At 39.4% G+C, this 9,546-nt stretch overlaps 1 pseudogene across 1 annotated transcript; it reads left to right on the forward strand.

Annotated features, from left to right (window-relative positions):
• The first annotated feature begins 1,265 nt into the window (after positions 1-1,265).
• Positions 1,266-1,585, forward strand: LOC307113911 (large ribosomal subunit protein eL31-like; annotated as a pseudogene). Its single transcript has one exon. The product of its transcript is annotated as a large ribosomal subunit protein eL31-like (transcript).
• Positions 1,586-9,546: the final 7,961 nt, after the last annotated feature.

The raw sequence follows: 9,546 nt of genomic DNA on the forward strand, positions 1-9,546 counted from the left end.
ATAATGATTTATTTCAGAAGTTAAGAATTTCCTTAACTTCCCACAAATTTACACTCCCTCTCTTTGAAGAGTTGTTTTTGTTGTTTTTTTTTTAATTTCACAAGCATCATCAAATGCAATTGAAAATAAAAACTTTTAGGGAAAGATTATATTCTTAAATTTGTGGTGCTAGGGGCTATTGACCATTTTAGGACCCTAATAAGAAGCTTCCAGAAATAGAAACTAGTTTCTTGCAGAAAACCAGTGAAAGTGTATCACCCCATAGACATTTCCTTGTCTGATGTGTCTTTAAAATTCACCTGGAGAGAAGATGAGTGGGTGGGAGTAGACAGGATGCTTAGATAGAGCAGCCTGCTTGCTGGACCTTGTCCTGAGAGAACCGAATTAGCACCCACAAGAAAGCAGAAGCCAGAGCAACAAGAATGCTTTCTAATAATCAGAGCTGTCTGAAAACCAAAAAGGCTGTCTAGAAAGGGCTAAGGTAATGGCTGTTATACCAATCGGGTGACAAAGCAGAACTGAATTACTACCATTCCTTTCAACTCCATTGTTATAAATGTTTCACGTTGAGTGGCTGTTGCCTCGAAGATTTATGCTGAAAAAGTCAACACTTGGGAAATATTTTTGATACAATATCTGAGCCTTGATGAATGGTGGAAATTACCCACATACTGTCAGACAAGACAGAGGAGAACCGGGTTTCCTAGCAAGTGCTTTAGGACCCTGGGATCAAGCCGGCAGTAAGTCCCAAGGAGACTTAACCATCTAGAGAATAGTTGCTTTTACTTGGGCTTCTTATGGATTGTGAGCCTGTCACATTTCACTTGTTTCATGAGCATCATCTACAAGCCGCACTAAAAATTAATTAGCAAGACGGAATCATTTCTGCGATGACCGGACACAGAGAGTCGAGAATCAGGAATGCAATGCTCGCCACAGGACTACCTGGCTAGACCAGAAAGACAGGAGTGCCTGACCATCGGGAGGATTAATGAAAGTTCCCCGAGCCACTCCTCCGTGGTCAGCCCCCAGTACAGGAAGTGCCACACCTTAAAGCACAGCTCCAAACAACGCAATAAAACTGTAGAAACGCGGGTAGAGAGGCCAATCCGATACATCAATCAGAAAGAGAGCAGCTAATTTGAAACCCATGAAGATTTTATAGGCTAAGAGCTTCATCTGCAGACATGGACAGGACCTAAAAATCCCAGGTGATTCCCAACTAAAGGACACTGAGGTAGCTTTTCCAACTCGGGCCCTGCATAATGGCTCCCATAAAGAAGGGTAGTGAGAAGAGAGGCTGGTCTCTGCCATCAACGAGGTAGTGACCAGAGAATACAGGATTTCAAGAAGGGTGCCCCCCACGCACTCAGAGATCCAGAAATTTGCCAGGAAGGAGATGGGAACTCCAAATGTGCGCATTGACACCAGGCTCAACAAAGCTGTCTGGGTCAAAGGAATAAGGAACGTCCCATACCGTACCCAGGTGTGGCTGTCCGGAAGACGTAATGAGGATGAAGATTCACCAAACAAGGTCTATGTGTTGGTCACCTATGTGCCTGTCACCACTTTCAAAAATCTATGAACAGTTAATGTGGATGAGGACTGACTGCTGATTGTCAAATACTAGTAGTTATGAAAGTGCCAAAAAAAAAGAAAGAAAGAAAAGGAGACTAAGGTAGACACAACTGGGGCAGCTGCCAATGATCGCCCCAAGGTCTTGGATGTGCTACTTGCTTTTCACTGCTTTAGGGCAACAGATCTTGCCTCTCCCTGGGTCCAGAGATGGCACGTGGCTGGCTAAATTACTGGATGAATATCTGCCTAAGTATTTCTCTATGCACCTCTTTCACTAAATATACAATTTGGCAAAAATTTATAATAGCCCTGACTTTGTATGGGCCATCTATAACTATATGTAAACTTTTAAAATATTTGCTCAAAACCTTGCTTTATATTCAGATCATTATTTTAATTCCTTTAAAGAAAAGATTTTTTAAAAAAGATCTCCTTGGGAGATAAAGAACTGTTGCAGACATCTATGTTGTCTGGTAACAAAAGAAAATTGGAAGGATACAGCACTTATTTCAGTGGAGTTGCATTTCATACAGAGATGTATACACAAGAAAGAAAAAAAAAACCTCATGGAGTCAAAATTATGCTTGGAAATCTAAGTCACCTTTAAAATACAGTATACAACATTTACAGACCATGTTGGAAGCAGACTCTCAATACGCCCAACACAGCCAATTTTTCCTGAGTGTTCAAACAGATGGCTCATTCTTTGGGTGAGCACCAGATGAAGTAGTTGGCTTGCATTTGAGGCCATCTTGTATATATATATATTTTTAAAAGTACTTATCTTTAAACACTAGAATCACACTCCGAACAGTGAGAAGCTCATACTACATGGCACAAATAATCTAGGATCAGTTGAAGGATTAACATCTCCCTTTTAACACCTAGTCAGGGAAATACTCAAGAGAAATGGTAGGCAATCTTAAGTTCTCTCTGTCCCCCCCAGCACACAGTGTTTGGAGTCATAAAAGAATGTGCCTCTAATGGGACTTCCCTATGTTCATGAAGATACTGATAATGAAATAAAGGCCTTAAAATAGTAGTCCTATCTCACTCCTGGTACCAATTTCTGTTATTGCTCTGCTCAGGTTACAAATAAAAAGCATGCCCAGGTAAACAAACTTAAAGGAAAAAGATTTAAAGATATATCAGATTCACTAATGGCACTAGTACTTTGACATTATATCTGTTTATGCCATGGCTTTCTTTTTTTTAAAATATATTTTATTGATTTTTTTACAGAGAGGAAGGGAGAGGGATAGAGAGTTAGAAACATTGATGAGAGAGAAATATCGATCAGCTGCTTCCTGCACACCCCCTACTGGGGATGTGCCCGCAACCAAGGCACATGCCCTTGACTGGAATCGAACCTGGGACCCTTGAGTCCGCAGGCCGATGCTCTATCCACTGAGCCAAACCAGTCAGGGCCCTGGCTTTCTTTTAAAAAATATGTTTTTATTGATTTCAGAGAGAAAAGGAGAGGAGGAGAGATAGAAACATCAATGATGAGAGAGTACCATTGATCAGCTGTCTCCCACATGCCCCTACTGATTGAGCCTGCAATCTGGGCATATGCCCTAACCAGGAATCGAACCATGACCTCCTAATTCAGAGGTCCACACTCAACCACTGAGCAACACTGGCCAGGCTGCCAGGGCTTTTTAACTCCAAATAATCCAAGTGGAAAGCTGGCTGGGTCATTTCATCACCACCCGTCTCTGATCCCTGAAGTTATGGCCATGGCTGAGTCCACACCAGGACAAAATGCAGACACTCCTATTCCACACAGACCAAGTTGCAGTGGGCTACTTTCCTCTGACAAAGGCAACTCCATGGGCCCATCCTTATTTAGTACAGATACCTTCCAAATAATCACAAGGATAAGGTACAACAGTCTGTGACCTGAGTAGCAGCCAGAACATACACATTTTCCACCTTTAGCAACGGGCATTATAGGGTTAGTGAAAACTGGGAATGCCATCTACCCCTATCCTGCTAAAGGAAGATGGCAAAGCTTAAAAGATTTTGTTCCTAGTAAAACTGCCTTTCCCTTAGCATATTATTTCTCTAACTAAAGCAATTAAACAATCGGAGTTTTACTTTTCCTATTGGTGCATTTTTTTAAAAAATCAGAACTACCAGTATAAGGAAGGAAGCTTAAGGTTATTGAAAGAGCCCTAGTTTATTTGGCTCAGTGGATAGAGTGTCAGCCTGCAGACTGGAGGGTCCTGGGTTTGATTCCAGTCAAGGAAAATTTTTTAAATATATTTCTTGAGAGATAAGGTTTAAAATTTTCAAAATTTAAGGAATTGGTTATATTTACTCAAATCATTATTTTTTAAACTCAGTTTAATAAAATGTAATTGTTCCTTACATTTAGTGTTTGTGAGGATTTTTAGACTGACCAAGCCACCTTGCATTAGAGCATCTGCAATGATTAAAGCAGCATTGCCCCATTAGTGATTTAGGACTTCATGGTTTCCTAATGGCTACCAGTCTTTTCCTTTGAGATTTAATGAATATATAACACAAATACCTTCTGTCCCAATTTGTTTTAAAACCTGAGCCCAGCCCTAGCCAGTCTGGCTCAGGACTGAAGGGTCCCAGGTTCGATTCTGGTCAAAGGGCATGTACCTCGGTTGCAGGCAAACAGTCAATGTGTCTCTCTCACATCAATGTTTCTCTCTCTGTCTCTCCCCCTCCCTTGCACTCTATCTCTAAAAAAAAAAAAAAAAAAAAAAAAGCAATGGAAAAATATCCTCAGGTAAAGATTAAGAAAAGAAAAAAAAAAATCTGAGCCAAATTCAACTCCAGACCATGGTTTTGCCCAAAGAACTTCTAGATAATTCTTCCATAGCCTTGAGGGCTGTGGCAACCTAGAACAGGATGGCAGTTACCAGCCCCTCTATGTAGGCACTCCACGACAAGGTCCCTTCAAACTCGGCAGGCACAGGCTATGCTTTGTAGATTTCTCACCGTTGTTCATTTAATTTAAAGCAGGGGTCTGGCCCTAGCTGGTTCAGCTCAGTGGATAGAGCGTTGGCCTAGGACTGAAGGGTCCCGGGTTCGATTCCAGTCAAGGGCACATGCCCGAGTTGTGGGCTCAATCCCCAGTGTAGGGGGCAGCCAATCAATGATTCTCTCTCATCATTGATGTTTCTATCTCTCTCTCCCTCTCCCTTTCTCTCTAAAATCAATAAAAATAGATGTTAAAAAAGAAACCACAAATGTGAATCTGAAATTTAAAGGGTACAGAATCACTCTCCTTTAATACTTTTTCTTCAGTGGTTCATTTGCCAGAAAAGGGGGGTGGGGGAGGATAGTTTCATAAAAAAAAACAACTTTCAAATCTTCAGTTGAAATCAAAATGACTCCTTAGAGAGCACACAGGTACAGAATCTGTTTTATAGAGTCTATTGAAAATAAACCAAATATCCATTACATTTGTGTATTTTAAAGTTACAAATTGTAATATACACGATAGATCCCTGCATCTGCATAGGCACATAAACTGGCTATATTTGGTTTAATAATGAGATTGCCTCTGTAAACGGTACAATAAATGTTCAACTATTTGAATGGCTGCTATTTCTATTTTATGGTCAGTGATATGTCTTCATTGTTTTGAAAATGTAGACAACTGAAATTAAATAGTCAATACCATTCCTCTACAGTAAGCACTAATAGGTATGTTAGACATAAACATAAACACTTATAAAACATCCTAGGCATTCCTTTGAAACAGGTGAATAAAAACAGTCATAGCTACAAAGTTGTGTAAAATAGTGCTTTTCTATAGATGATAGTTTTGCTTCTAGACTTTTGGATTAATATTTTTAATTTGGAGAATTTATAAGTATACAGGAAATGTGTGACATCCATTAAACAAGACCCAGAGACCAACATAATTCCATGTTTATGTAATTGCAGAAGCTGTAATTTATAACAGATACCCAATAGAAGTGCAAGCTTATTACAACTATCAAAGGCTTCTTCATTCTAAAACATTTATGCTTAAATAGAGTTTAGCTCTAAAATTTTTATAATCATTTTAATTATTCAATTGCTTACATTTAAGCTTTCTGCCCACAATGCATTCAGAAAGTTTTGAACTATATTCTTGTCTTTTTGGTATCTTTTTCCTTTGATCTTGGTCTATAATCTTTTTTTAAATTTTGATTGATTTTGGAGAGAAATAGATTTGTTGTTCCACTTATTTAAGCAATCATTGGTTGATTCTTGTATGTGCTGTGATGGAGGATCAAACCCACAGCCTTGGCGTATCACAACAATGTTCTAACCAAATGAACTACCCGACTAAGGTGATCATGGTCTATATTCTTGATACCTGGAGAATCCAAACATTCTGGGATATACATGTTATCAGAGTATTTTAGAATAGGTATATTATTTGGAGCTAAAATGAAAGAGAATTTCAAGGTTAATAAAGAATATCGGCCATCAAATAGGTGGCACCACGCCCAAAGCTATTTAGTTGAGACCCACGGAATTAGATGCCAAGGATCACATGAAAGATCAGAGAAAGTAGAGGGTAATCTAGGAGTCTGACAGTCACTCGTGAAAATAAACTCATCTGTGGGGAAGCACGGGACTTGGTTGGAAGGTCTGTAAGGATTCTCCAAAAGGTCGGGGGCCTCTGAGGGGACATTGCTGAAGGCGGCAGCTCCTACCTTGACTTTTCCAAACAAGTCCGATCCCCCGGGTGTTTTGCTAGAATCTCTATGTTTAGTCTTTAAAGACCCGACCTTGTAGAAGCATATACTTTCTTAAGGATAGTTACCCTGCTGATGGTATCTAGAGGTTAATTTTAGTTCAAGCTGTTGTAAGAATAAAAGCCTAAGAAGGCAGGCAAACAGGACTGCTTTTTACTTGTAAAACAGTCCCTTAGCCCTCTCTTTCACAGAAACGTGTCAGAGGCAATCTGTTCATCTGTCGCTCAGGGTCTCATCCATGCTAATATAAAAAAATGTGAGTGGATAACTTATTAAGACTGTGCAAAAAAAAAAAAACGGCTGTGCACATTCTCTGTTTAATTTTATTATTTTTAAAAAATATTTTATTGATTTTTTACAGAGAGGAAGAGAGAGGGATAGAATTAGAAACATCTATGAGAGAGAAACATCGATCAGCTGCCTCTTGCACACCCCCTACTGGGGATGTGCCCGCAACCAAGGTACATGCCCTTGACCGGAATCGAACCTGGGACCCTTGAGTCCACAGGCCTATGCTCTATCCACTGAGCCAAACCGGTTTCGGCTCTCTGTTTAATTTTAAATAGCCTTAACAAAAAACTTATTCAACTTGCCTTCTTAATCCACTGGACTTAAAGAACAGTAATAGAATAAATTTTGTAATGGGTCAATCCAGCATGTCTTCATTCAGCCTTAAGAAGGACCCAGAAGAATTCATCTATCAAAGGCTAGTCCTTCCACCCCTATTCTGGATTCCTTACTTCTGAACGTCATTCTATATTAAATGTTTGTTACCTTATCTCTCACCTGGATCCATCGACTAACATTTAAACATTTCTGTCTCCCCCATCTTAAAACACCCAACCCTGGATACCACATCAATGTCCTTGCCCACAATCCTATTTTCCAATGTCCCCTAGCTCAGTGTCCAACAAGCCCTTCAGTGCATCTGCTAAGAATCCTGGGAGTCTCCCCTCAGAACGAATCACCAAGTTCTTCTCTGATACTGCCTAAAAAACCATCTCCAACATGTTACCTCTCTCCATGCCCAATGCTACTTACCCAAGTCCAAGCCACCATGCCCCTGTATTACAAGTATGATTAAGAGCCTAACACATAACCTGGTATCCTCAGATCCACTTTCCTCCTCTCAAGTCCACTCTTCACCTTGTAGCCTACATAACAGCACCTTAGGCAAATTACTAAACCAATGCTTCAGTTTTTTTATATGTAAAGTCCATTTTTTCTTTTTTACAGATTGTTGTAAAAATGAATACTAAAGTAATTAGCAGCTGCGAAGCGTAACAAATAGTAGCTATCATCAGTTTATTAATGTACAGATACTTAATAGTGATTGAACTACTTACATTAGGAGAGGAAATACTATTCAGGGACTAAATCAAAGGACCTACAGTCTTTTCTGGCCTCCACCAACTTTCCAGTCTTCTCTTAGACTCAACACACCAGCCTCACTCTTACATGAGCCTTCACAAAGCTATTATTCCCTTTGCTTGGACTATTCTCCTTGTCCCACGTGGCCAACTAACGCCTGCTCATCATTCAAGTTCTAGTTTAATCTTTAATTTCTCCAAGAAGCCTACCCTGATTCCCTGAACCCCTGGTTCCCAACCAACATCAGTTCTCCCAAACCTACTGTACTACTTCCTGGTACATCACTTTAGTAATTATCTGTTCCAAGATCTTCCTTCCCAGTAGACCGAGTCCCATGGAGGGTTATGTCTATAATTCCACCAATTAGCACCATGACTGGGACAACATAGTTTTTTTAATTTTTTATTAATTTTTTGAGAGAAATATCATTTAGTAATTGACTTTAATGATGTAACTGAAAAATACCCTTAAGCACTACACTCTGATAAGAAACCTGTGACTCTCAGTATGAGTTAGTAATGTTGGCATTTCTCTATCACTTTGTCCCCCTTGAGTTTCACCAACCAGAAATGGTATAACAAAGAGTAAGGAAAATACCTTCATTTTTAAAATTTCTAACATTTCTAATATAAAAGTTCTATGTCTAGCATAACTTTAGTGCAGGTGACAAAACATCTGCCTGGTGTAGTTTGCTGCTATATCACTAAATCATATAGCGAAGGAAGGAGGCTGCTCTGCTTTCCCATCCTGGAGGCCCGATGCACAAAACTCGAGCAAGAGTAGGCCCTCGCAGCCCCGGCTTCGTCCGGAAGGTCGTCCAGTCATTCCGTTGTTTGGCTGTTCGGTCAATTTGCATACTACGCTTTCATTATTACAGATAGCTCTGTGACCAGGATCTTAATTTAGAATATATTTTTCGTTAAGTCATTAACATATACTAGCTTACTACCTAATCAGAGTGAGAAAAGATTCCCAAAGATTGTCATCTCCAAGAATTTTGCTACAACCACTTCCAGAAAAAGATTATAGTCCTTATATCAAGCACTATAAGTATCTTCACCCAGAAGTGTCTTTATACATTATCATCCTTATGCTAGTTGTTTTACTGAATTTAATTATTTAAACTAATCTCCCCACTTCAGTAGGACCAGAAACACTTGGTTTTGTTCCCATTGGGTTCATCTTGCTTTACTTCCATGAGCATCATGTGACTCTAATTTTTTAAAAACAGACCTTATATTGCATGCACGAACTTGATCCATTAAGAAAATCAAAACAAAAAAGTATAAATGCCCATGTAAATAAAGCTTGTTTTACAAAGCTTTACTTTTACATATAACTTGTCTTAAAGCAGGATATCTTTTCTCTGAATTTCTGCCTTGAGGTAATGATTCCCTATATACACTGAGTGGCCAGATTATTATGATCTCTGAACACATAATAATCTGGCCACTCAGTGTATAGCCTATATAATAAAAGGCTAATATGCAAATTGTCCCCTCAACCAGGAGTTCGACTAGCAGGCATGCCGGCCAACTGCCCATGTCCCCTCCCCCTGGCCAGGCTGGCCGGACCCCACCCATGCACAAATTCATGCACTGGGCCTCTAAAAAAATACACACACATACACACACACACACACACACACACACACACACACACACACACTAAGTGGCCAGATTATTATGCGTTCAGAGATCATAATAATCTGGCCACTCAGTGTATATACTATTCTATCACAATTCTATAAAAATCAGGATATTATAAGTTAATCTTAACTTCATCCAATAGAGCAAGTATTATAACTATGCCACTTTAAAAAATAAAATAAAAACCAAATGACAAAATAAATGAAAAAGCAATA

The sequence above is a fragment of the Cnephaeus nilssonii genome (genome assembly GCF_951640355.1).
Source record: "Cnephaeus nilssonii genome assembly, chromosome: 18".
Lineage (NCBI taxonomy): Eukaryota > Metazoa > Chordata > Mammalia > Chiroptera > Vespertilionidae > Cnephaeus > Cnephaeus nilssonii.